Raw genomic sequence first — 12724 nt, 5'->3', positions numbered from 1 at the left:
CAGTCTATTCATTCCATCACTGAGACACAGCCTGACTAATATCCATGAGGTTTAAGTTATATACAGGCAGTACTGATATCTAGAGAATTGATAGGCTGCATTCTTATGTAGTCTATAACATGGATGGCTCCATTGTGTGTAACTGGCAGGTCCACTTTAAAAATAATTTTCAGGTAATCTATAAAACCCACAATGACATGTCTACTGAACGTGATTATAATGAATATTTTTTTTTTCATTTTAAAATGTTGTTGTTCAATAAATATTAATTGACAGGATAGAAAAAAATTATAGATACTGAGAATTGCATCCAATATATTTTGCTGTACAGTTGGTCAATATTAAAAAATAGGGACATCTGGAGGTACAATAATTTCAAGGTTAAAATATTCAAAACCAATGTTTTTAGTATGATTTTTATTGCCATTCTAGTTTGTTTATGTTGTTTTTGGCTGGATTAGTTATCATGTTATTGTGAGCTTGTGTGGCATTAAAAAATACATACAAAAGAATGTTCTCTCAAATAATACTATAGTAAGCTTAACTCTTTATCATAATAAAAGTGCCACATAATGTATTAATAATAATAATAATAATAATAATAATAATAATATTATTATTATTATTATTAATAATAATAATAATAATAATAATAATAATAATAATCTTTGTTTACAGGGTGCCACATGAGGTCTGCAGCGCCGTACAGCGGGACAACAAACAGACAGTATGTGGTATAACAGTACATTACTGTAAACAAATAACACTACAACTCTCAACACAGCGACTGTGGGGCAAAGTGTTGAATACAACTTGTATGATATAGGATATAATTTATGCTTAACAACTTGACACACTGTCAGATTTTCCTAATCTCCCTAGCAGTCATATAACAAATGGTTTGTATTTGCTAGTGTATGTTAACATAGTTTGCTGTGAATTGTTAACATGCTAACCCCAGTGGATGAATGAACAATACATGTTTAAGCTCCCGTGATATGTGTCAAAGCTAGTACTTGTTCCCTCACACTGTAACAGGTGTGATAGCTATAACAATTATTTTACAGGGATTTGCTTTCTTTGATAAAGGTTTCTGGATGGGGGTTGCTGACAGAGAACTCAGGCAGTATTTATAACATAGAGACGCTCAGATCTTGGGTAACACTGCTCAGTGGCCGCATGGACATGGCTTGACACTGTTTTATATTTTGGAGGTTAGACCGTATCAGCTGCTGCCTGTCTATGCAGTCAAAACAAAGGGTCAGTGTATAGTCGGTGATGCAGTATGTGTTTTATATTACCCTCTAGATCAATGGGTCTAAATACAACTATCAGCAACCGAGTGCAAACATGGACTATATCTATTTATCTATCTATCTACAAACATATGCATATGTGTGTGTATATATATATATATATATATATATATATATATATATGAATATATATATATATATATATTTATATATATGTATATATATATATATATATATATATATATATATATATATATATATTTATATATATATATATATATATATATATATATATATATTTATATATATATATATATATATATATATATATATATATATATATATATATATATCTATATCAATCTCTCTCTCTCCACATGCATACAGTGGTTGAAGTGGAGGTGCTTATGTTAGTGTGCTATACTGCAACTTCTCCTATTGCTTTGATTGTAAAAGGTTTAAACTATCAAATTCCGTTCACTTACATACCCATTAAATGTTGCTTACCGCCACCTCTAAGTTTCCATACCACTAAATTTCTATTTTGACCACTGAAAAAAAAAAATGGTTTATTGTAATTTATATATATATTGCATTGTACATATACACCAAATACACAAATAAATATATACACAACCAAGGAAATTTCACAGAATAGATTCCCTCCCTCACAGTTGTAGGAGGTGGTAGTTGGTAGGGTATTGAACCCACCTGTGAGGTAAATGCGTAGGTCAGTATCATGCAATCGATGCTTATTAGAATCAGTAAAGGTCCAGGTACAGACCATCATAACAGCCACAGCCACCGTTGGACAATTTCCTATTGTCATTTTGTGTTTTTTTTTACTGTAAATTTTGATGGGTGTTTGGCCGATCTGCCAAATATCAAGGCCCTTGTTCCCGTGGTGTTGTGACAACAGAGCCAACACCCTAGTTGGTCAACCTATTACGCCACATCACGAGTATGGCTCAGAGAAGTCTGGAATATCCAATGAAAATCGGGACTGTTGGGCTACTTTTTTTAAATGATGCTGTGGTCAAGATAAGTGAAATATAGAATTTTTCATATAAGAAGAAATAAAGAGGAAAATCCTAAAATTATTCATGATCCTTAATAATGTTTAAAAAAGTAGTAAACTTTTCTTCGTAATTTAATCTATCCTAACAATAAGTGGTACAACTTTATATGCAATATGTCAAAGCAAAAAGCCGTAAAAACGTGCAATGCTTTTCAATATATGTCTTAGGACATTATTTTACATTATATTTTTTTACAGAGCTACTTTACCTTGTCCTCTACCCTTAAATATTTTTTGCAGTAATTATGGGCTATCGGGTAACATTGATAAAACACTGAGTATCCTTATGATCTAAACCAGAGATAGGGAAGTTGTAGCTCTCCGGGCTTTAATTGTAAGTTGAACTTGCAGTTCTACAATAATTGGACTGTCACAAGTTGTCAAAGTCTGATATAGACACACTTCACTACAAATCTATGTTCCAAACGACTTCTTTCCGTGATACTAGTCGACCAGCAGGTGGGGGTAGAGAGCACAGTCTCTCCTCCGGGCTTCCCAGCAGTTGACAGTGCATGTCCCAAATAAAACAAGTAGTGTAGCACTCGTGGGACGGAGCTGCATGGAGAGAAGCTTCCCCCTTTCCCACAGCGTGGAGTTGCCAAGGAACTGGAGTGAACCTGCATGCACTTTTCCGCTTTAACACATCTCCTCTGTTGGAGGGACTCAGTTGATTTTTACTTTTTTGTTATTGTTGTTTTTCAACCACTGAAGAAACCGAGATTACTTGGGTAGTAATCACTTGTGTTTTAAACTATTTTGGGAATCTGAACGACAGCGAAAGACCTGGGAGATTCACAGGATCCTGCAGCCCAGGTAAGCATCGTGGTATTTTGAGGCTGCTCAGGAAGAATGCTTGATTTCATCTATGCAGTATTACTACTATGAATCTGTTTAATGTTTCCAGTAATATGATAAACAGTAATGTTATATTATTCCATGCACCTGGTCCTCATAGAATACTATAAAAATATTTAACTTGTTACAAATTCCTGAACGTTCGAAGTTCGAATGTGTCTCTGTGATATATATATATATATATATATATATATATATATATATATATATATATATATATATATATATATATATATATATATATATATGTATGTGTATAAAGTCCTGTTTAGAGCTAATATGTAGAATTATTTTTTATGGTGTACGAGTATAAAAGCGCATTGGTACCAAGGTGTTGGTAATTAGGGAGCACCTGTCAGGTAGGTGGAGGCATATCATGGCCCCTCTGGATCTGAAGGAGCTCCAGTAGTGTACATGTCTTGTGTGTGGTTTTCCTTTAATCCCTTTGATTACCCAGGGATGTTGTTACCTGCGCTCTCTTCCTCCTGACACATGCAGGTAAAGGCGAGTTGCGTTGCTCAAGGGCTCATGAGCAGAGTGATAAATCCGGAGATTAAACAGCTGTCTGCATACTGCTGGCAGTCTGTATATGTCTAATTTTAATTTACCTTGAAGAATGTGTTTTTAAAAATCTGCCAACATGTATTGTTGTAAATCAGGCATAAAAGACGAAGTAAAAACGAGTGACAGGAACATTTACTGTTTTCAGAAAGTGAGAGAATGAAAAGTAATGATTTATTCTTAAAGAGGAATGTTCTACTTTTAGACAGTGATTCACTATTTTTAATGGGGCGGGGATTCATTCCTGCACTATTTTTGGGATCACATCTGGAAGAGTCCTGTGGGCTGCAGATGTCATGTTCAAGCTGTCATTAATTTATTGGAAATAAAATGATATAGTTTAGCAGGCTTAAACATACATTTTTTTAACTTTTGTCTTCCCACCAAAAAGAGATGTATTTTGGGTTTGAAAACTCAACTGTGCCTCTCATCACTTATTAGTGTCACCAAATAGCAAATGAACCAACACCTGCTTTTAAAATTAAACCATAATTAACTCCTGTTGTCTACCTATATTGTAAGCAGCCATTTTGTGGCTTCTCTTATTGCAGACAGCCATTTTGTGGAGTAAATCAATATTCAATGTATTGATCTGGGTGATTTTATTGACTACATTTTTATGATTATTTTCTGATCCCACAAAATGGTTACCTTGGCGGTGAGCAAGGTACACGTTGTCAATCATTATATGTAATATTTTTGTGAGTGTATAAAACATTCTTATGATCACAACAGATGGCCTTACGAGCAGCCATATTTACCAATCGCTGCATTTTAACCATGATCCCTTTCAATCCTTATCGCAAAGATACGGATTGAAATATCATATTTATTAAAAATCTTCAACAGCAGTCATGATAAACTGCTGCTGATGAGAGAGCATGATCCTATCTTTTCTATGGTATCTACCACAAAGTGGCCACCTTTGCAGTAGTGACTGGAGGGAAGAGCAGTAAGTTGCGGTGAGGGATCCGAAAATCCCTCTACTGTAATGCTCTCCCCATAGGCTTCAATGGCTGGCGCCAGCTTCCATCGTGCACAAGTTCCGAATATTTTCAGAACTTGTAAAATCGCAGTCCTCATAGACATCTATGGGGACTGCTTTGGAATTCGAAAAAACAGGCAAAGCAGCAGATATCTACAATAGTTTTGTAATGCTCTATTAATAAATTATACCTTTACTTTAACATTTGGCAGTCCTCTGAAAACGTCCATTTTCGGAGGATTTTGCTGTAAAAACAGATAAATTAATAGGCCCCTTAACATTTACATTTATTAGTCAGGTGTGATTGTTCCTGTTAGACACAGTAGCACAGTTCACATCAAGTGCGGTGTAGGGTAAACAGTACTAACTTGTAACTCAGAGCAGATAAAGTGCATAAAGTACACTGTACATAATTATACCAGAGCATTACATATATCATTATAAAATTCAGCATCTGTCCACACATTTTCTCATGTTACTTGAGAAGTGTTATGGTTTGCACGGGAGATTCCTTAAATCCTTATAAGTGTCTGTAGTCATTCACAAATATATGATCTAAGAAAACTGGAGCTTATCAAGCAGCACTGCCATATCGAATACACTGATGGCAGCCTCCAGCTCAAGTGTGTAGGAGGCAAGAAAGGAATGGGCATTGTCAGGTTACCTGACACAGTAAGTTGAACAAAGACCAGCAAGAGCTCAAGGGCTACATATTCTAATGAGCAACACTGACACACAATCCCAAAAAAAAAATATTTTATTTGTAAATATGTCCTTATGTTTAACCCATTAAAACTACATCCCCTCAATCCGTTATGGTTGTATGGGTGTACTCACTAGCACTAATAAAGCCTACAAATTCACAATAAATAAGTGTTTTCTTACCCTAAATTATAAAATGGTGAAAATAGTGAATATGAATGTAAGGACAAAGTATAAACTAATATGCTCCTAATTACCTAAATGTTGTGAAGGGTTAGCACATCCAGTTAGTATTTTCTTTCTTGGGAGGAAACTAATATTAGGGATGCTGGGTGCAGCGGGGATTGGACACAGCGTGTACGCAGCTCACTCTCAGATGGATTGGATATATATAGTGATTTAACATTTACTGACGTCTCTCCAGTTGCACGTCATTCAGGTTAGGTATCAACTGTAAAAGTATAATGTAATCTAATGTTCTGCTTTTTCAAAGTGACCATACACAGCATTGATGCCCAGGAGGGTACTTTGTATAACTGAACCTCTCTTTTAGAAAATAAAGAATAATAGCTTCCAATTTGTACTATAAATATTTTAGTTACTTGTATAGTTATACCTATAATAAGAGACATTTTTGTACATTCAATCTACTGTATTGTTATATCACAAAGTGTTTCATGTCATATCACTTCCTCAGGTTGTGTAGTTACTCCTCCATTTAGAGCGCCAAGACCTTATAATTTTCCTTTGGTTAATTGTGCATAGTGTTATCTCTCTATATGGGCCCTACATAACCAGTATTGGGATATTATGTCTGCCACTTTTTTTTTTTCATATTTTCTCACCTCTGCCTGTCTAACCTTGCACCCAGTGAGTGCATACCTATGCCTTGTTATTAGGATGTTCCTCTAGATTATTGTATTGTGAGAGGATTATTCTGTAGGAATAAGATTGACGGGAGGGCTCTACGTCAGAGAAGATAAATTGGCTATGGGGAAGTGATGGAAAACAATGGGAATTCTGCTGAAGGGGAGTTCTGCAAGTCATCATACTTCCTAACAGCCCATATGTTTGTGGAGACTAAAATGGGCGTGATATACCAGAAATAGGAGTGTAGAGTCACTGGAGTGTAGTATGGGTGGATCAAGGAGTGACTTTGTCAGAACAGAAGCTTGGTCTGATTTTCCAATCGGGAACATTGTTGGGTATATAGCACGTTTATAGAAAATAAGTAAGTTGTTTCTTTTTATACATTCATACCTTAATATTCACATTATACTAATAAGTAAGGAATGTAAAACTGCACTACATCTAACCAGAGGTGGAACTAGCGATCTGTGAGCCCCAGTACAGGGAGGAGGGAACCGAGGGCCCCAAACCCTCTGCAGCTGCCCTGCAGCGGGCCTCATTATCTCATTGGGCCCCGGTGCACAGCACCTGCTGCATCATTGGTAGGTCCGCATCTAGCTGTGAGGTAGCCTGTACAAGGTCCTACAACAGTCACAAAGTCTGCTATGATTATAGTTATGCCCTCAGCTCTGATGAGGGCTGGGCCAAGACATTCAGCTGCATGAGGAGACAACTGAATCCCCCTAAACAAATTGTCATAAACATTTGTAAAAACTTAATGCTCATAATGTGAATTGTAATTCACCAAAAAAGTAGAAACAACTAATATACAATTCTGTGTGCATATTCATGTTTGTGTGTGTGTGATATATATCACATACACATTTACTGCAACCAGCTAGTCTGAGCTTTAATTAGGGAGCCGTTTAATTTAATCATTTTCTCATTCAGTTGAATTTCAGCAGACTTGCCATTGAGTTCTACACACAGTCAGACTAGTTTTACAATACTAAACAAAACTGAGGTCATCTGTCATTATGTTATGGCTATACTTCAATGCAGTGCAAGTAATCCACCCGTTATCTACGCTGAGATATCACAGGATTAACCTGTAAAACTCAATTATAATTAGTTATTACAATAGCATATCAAATAAATGTATTATATTGCTAGTCCCATAGTGAGGTTAGCTCTATATTTATTTAATGAATAATTATGTCTACTCATTGTAACTAATAACTCCCATCTTATTATTATTCCAGGTAGACTGTGTAACATGGTTAGGGGGGTGGAGCAGGGATCATAACTGGTCAACTGTGAAAAACAAAACAGAAAATGTCAGGGGGAAGGGGGGTGAACATAGTCACCCTTTTTATAAGCAATGGTCTTGTAAGAGTGTGGCGGCATCGGAAGCAGTAAAATTAAAGCTGCTCACAGGGTCACTTAATAATGGAAGACATTATTATTATTATTATTATTATTATAAAAAATAAAAAACATGTTTTTGGTAATAATAACTTGAATTGAACAAATGATAAGCTACCAGGTGCTGCATTTTTCTTGACTATATTGAGCAGCTTGTCTGAGAGAATAATATGACAAGTGAGGAATTCTAGCTTACATGGGGGCAGGAGTAGTGATAGGGATACTACTGGGGTACCACGGATAGTTCCCAGTTCCCAGAACACCGGACAAGAACCTATAAGACTATATTGATACATTTCAGTATTTTCTTTTATATCTGCACATAAAGTGGTTACAGCTTTGATTAAAAAATAATACAGACTGGGCACTGGCCATCTTAGTTTTGCACAAGCCATCAATTCCCAGAACGATGATAGCCAACAAACTTGAAAGCCAATGTTTCCAAATCTATCATATAAATGGCGGAATGTGCCCTGCTGTCTCAGCAGTGATGCTTGGTAGCCATAACTGTGGTTGGTTTGAAATTTTCTCATGGAATTATTATAGAAATTAATTGACAATGACTGAGAACTTTTAGTTTGCTCTTCAAAATTGTTATGAGGGGGACCTTCAGTTTCATAATGATCAACATGTACCCTCCCTTATCACCATCAGCAAGGACAATTGCCATTGGTATAAATAATGCATTATTGCAATTCTATCAGGTCTTGCATGTTTCTCCCAAAAGAGACTATGATGTATATTGATATGTTGGATCAGGGCCGACATTCCTACCTTTTTGTACCTGGTGACCTTGATTGGCCCTTTGTACACATACTAAAGACTTGACTATTGTCATGTTATCCATGTCACTCTGAAATAAATTCCAGGCCAACGATCTTTTGCTTACAAAGATAACTGACCTAAGATAACATATGGTTGTAAGGTCTTGAATTTATAAACCTAGAATAATTACTTTCCTTCAAAATATATATATATATATATATATTTTTTGTAAGGAAGGGGGATTGGGGGAGAGTCGTGCTTCTCAGATGTGATTGGTGGGGCAGGCAATTAACAAAACAAATGCTTGTCATGAGTCTGCTAAGTGGCAGCTGCACCGAGTCATGTGAACGTTTCCACCTTCAAACTCACAGTTTCTGAAAAGTAGTGTGTAAAATAAAATGGGCTAATCAGGCAATGCTGCTATGTTCCACATGTGCACAGAAAATATGTGAACATAAAGATTAGAATAGTCGGAGATCAGGTTACTGATCAGTGACGGCTCATGCGCCAGTTACAAATATTAGCATTCAGTGACACTTTCTCTAGAACAATCCAGGAAACAGTAGTGCCAGAGTGTCTGTAAACTCCTTTTATAAAGCTATAGACATGTGACACTTATTTTTTTGCTGATTGGCTTCTTTACATTATGTGTACTGTAATTGTCCTGATTCTCCAGATAGTGCCAGAATTGGGGAAATGGATCTTCACATATTGGTGGTAACTAGACTTGGGGAGAGACCCAAAGTTCCATGTTTACCTTTTTCTGTATAGTATAGTTTTTTTTCAGCTTATTAGTTGAATTGAGCAGCAGTATATAACCTGCTATATTTTTTTCTTGTGTTGGTTGCTCATGAAATTTCAGTGAAGCATATTAAAATGTCTCACTCATTTTACAGATTCTTGTCACCCTTTTTCTGTCTAACAACATAGTGATGAATAGTGTCAAAGCAGATTGCTTTTGAAATTAAATATGCCCTCTTCCATGTACGGCAAATGGAGCAAATCCCACTTTACATGAAGCTAAAAGCCGGCTTGCTCAGAATGGTGTTTGTCCAGCGGAGACCAAATAGATATGCGACCAATGGCTCTCAAAGGAAGTACGTGGTACTACTTCCATAGAGCTTTATTGTAGAGCTATGGGCAGGTTTAGTCCTCCAGCACAGAGAACTGAAGCACCTTTGGGTAACGATGGAGGTCCAGGGAAGAACCCCCTATTCACACTGCGTGAGGGACATATTTAATTAAAGCAAACTACACTAAATGTTGAGTTGTCTTTTAATTTGGCTCAAAACTGGCAGAAGTTACACCATGTTCAAATAATGTGAAGTAACCAATGCCTGCTACATGTTTAATATCAAATCTGTGTGGTAAGGATGGGTCAGCCATAAAATTAATTGATGGAGCATTGAATAAACGGAATATAGGGCCATTAATCATACAGTAATATGTTGTACACACCATGACATAATATAAGAAATTGTAAGTCTTACTAATTTACTAGAGCATGCCAATGTTATATAGTCAGCAGTTAGAGGCTCTCTGCAGTTTTCATCAGTAGATTTTTGAATATGAAGATGTATATTCAGAGAATTGCTTCCCCATAGAATTAAAGTTCCTAAATGTTTCAGAGATATATTCACAAATGTTAAGTAACTGTGTCGCATAAAACCAGATCTTTTTTAGTTTAGAAGGGAGCTCCTACATCGGGAACAATAATTACAATCTATAATTCTCATAGGAGCATATTCAATTAGATCTGGCGATTGCAATCCCGCGTGGCTGTGCATGTAAAGTGACACTGTGGTACCACAACATTGTGGGTTTCCCTTCGCAACCCTTTGGGGTGCGCACAAAATCTGTGGTGTTGCGTTAACGGGAGGTGTACATAATCGTGATTGCCGTCCTAATTGAATATGACACTTAGGGGCATATTCAATTAGCTTTCCGGTCAGCGGGATCGCGCCGGAACGGGCCGCATAGTCAATACAAAGTACCGCAATAACGTGGATTTTCGTTCGCAGCCCATAGGGTTGTGTACGAAAACCCGCGTTAATGCGGTACAGTATTAACGGCAATACTGCGCAGGATTCGCGGTAACGCACGTTACCGTGAACCGGAAAGCTAATTAAATATGCCCCTTATTGTTAAAACAGAATTGGTAACTGAATTTTACCATAATGTCATGGGAAAGGTATTGAACATTTATTGGGTTTGATTGTGTATACTGTATATATTACCGTTGTTTTATAATTGTGTATAGAGATTCTTTTCTTTTTTTTTTTTTTTTAATGTTTCTAACTTAACTTTAAAATGAATTGTGTCCTGTCACTTAGCCTTAATCTGGCCATGACTTGTGAATGCAGAGTGATGATATAAATGTTATTGGACCTTACTTGAAGCAGGTTATATGGGTAGATGTACATAAAATGCATGTTCACTTTTATTTTTCTGGGTCATGGTATTACACTTGCACCTGTTCTTGGGTCCTATTATGTACTTTTCTGCAGCTATAATCACTGCATTGTTTGTGCCAAATTATATAGGCGCTTACCATCTTTTATAACAGTTGAATGCAATGTATTGAGAGACATTGCTGCTGGTCTGGTTGCAGGCATAGATAACTGCACCTTCAACCTTAAGAGGCCCAGAAAAAAGAACTAAATATGAGGGCCAATATCAAAGTATAATAAAGGAACTCTTCAGGGTCCTCTGGGATAAACTCAGATTTTTGCCAGTCAAAGGGGGGGAATCCAGTAAAAACAGTAAAATAGTTCCCTTGTGGCTTTTTCGTTGACTTTCTAATTTTCAATCATTTACAATAATTCCCGCATCACCTTGTCAATAAGATAGAATAAGTGGGCAGTCTTTGTTGCTGGGCTGGTTTTGATATTGGAAAGTACTTTGCTCCCACATGGCATTAAACTTGGATATGAGAGTGTCAGCATTAAGATATGGTCTATCTGCATATAACCCATACAGAACAGAGAATAAACTCTGTGAATTGCATCCACCGTATAGAGCAGGAGTACTGTGTATTTGGTCATAATTACAAAACAAGGGGCAGAAATATTCCGGGAAACATGTTTGAAAACTTGGACTGTCTCCTGAAATTAAAGACATATGGCAGTTATAGAGGAAAAGAAAGCGAACATTAAACTTTAAATATAATTACTGAAGCAGCAAATAGTTATATATGGGTCATTCCACCAATAATCCAACAATTAATAAAGATTAGAATATTATGTTCTACCATTAATAGACCAGTTAGCAACTGGTTGTATCTGGTTGATACATAATTAAATGAACAATCAATCCAAGCATCAATGCTAATATAAATATTAATCCTAATGTTTGTTTGAGCCTGGTTCACTAATGTCAGCACAGGTCCTTGGCGCCCTAGGCACTTTGTCAAAATTGCCCCCCCCCCCGCCGCAGGAACACTTTAAAAACCAGCGCCCCCCCCGCCGCAGGCACACTTTAAAAATCGGCACCCGGCACACTGTCAAAATCGGCGCCCTCCTCCCTCCTCCCCATGTCTTTCCTTACCTTGCCTCCATAAAGCTGCTCCTCTCTGTTCCGTCTCCTCCCCTCCACTCACTGCCACTGTCGGGCCGTGATGATGATGTCACGCCCGACAGTCAGTGAGTGGAGGGGAGGAGACGGAGCAGAGAGGCGGCGGTGTTGATCAATAGCCTCTTCCCCCCCCCCCCCCCCCTCCCCATGGATTTATCTGAACGCTGTGCGGCGGCCGTGAAAGGTATGGTCAGCGGTCGCCGCACAGTTTTAAAGTAATTTTATTTCTGAGGTGCCCTCCAGAGCCCGGCGCCCTAGGCAACTGCCTAACCTTGCCTAATGGGAGCGCCGGGCCTGCCTAACATACACACATAATTTTCAATGTGAACTTGCCATGGTAGACAGCTGGAGCCTTGTTATCACCTTGTTTGTGGACCAAGATTTCAAGCACAGCTATATGGCTTAATCATGAACTATTTTTAATTATTATTATTATTGTTATTTTAACACTTTTACACTTACCTTGTCATAAAAATATGAAGGTGAAAGCCTGTTATGATACAATCTACTGTTGTTATGAACAACCCATCACCGTTTTGAAATGTCAATTGTAGACACAACAGTTTTAATCTAAAGCACAAGTAAAGCCACTATTTGACATTTAATATATATCAAAGGCTGTGTATTACTGAGCTGAGCAGAAGGAGCTTTAGCTGTCTGTAATGGATTGGGGAG

At 37.2% G+C, this 12724-nt stretch overlaps 1 protein-coding gene across 1 annotated transcript in view; it reads left to right on the top strand.

The window, feature by feature from the left end:
- Positions 1 to 2874: 2874 nt before the first annotated feature.
- Positions 2875 to 12724, top strand: part of THSD4 (thrombospondin type 1 domain containing 4) — a 637279-nt gene continuing 627429 nt past the window's right edge. Inside the window, exon 1 of the mRNA XM_075208082.1 lies at positions 2875 to 3147. The gene's annotated coding sequence lies outside the window, so the exon portion shown is untranslated. The remainder of the gene's footprint in view (positions 3148 to 12724) is intronic.

The sequence above is a fragment of the Mixophyes fleayi genome, chromosome 4 (assembly GCF_038048845.1).
Source record: "Mixophyes fleayi isolate aMixFle1 chromosome 4, aMixFle1.hap1, whole genome shotgun sequence".
NCBI classification, from domain to species: Eukaryota; Metazoa; Chordata; class Amphibia; order Anura; family Limnodynastidae; genus Mixophyes; species Mixophyes fleayi.
Note: the sequence above shows the minus strand (reverse complement) of the source record. Positions and strands in the feature narration are given on the sequence as shown.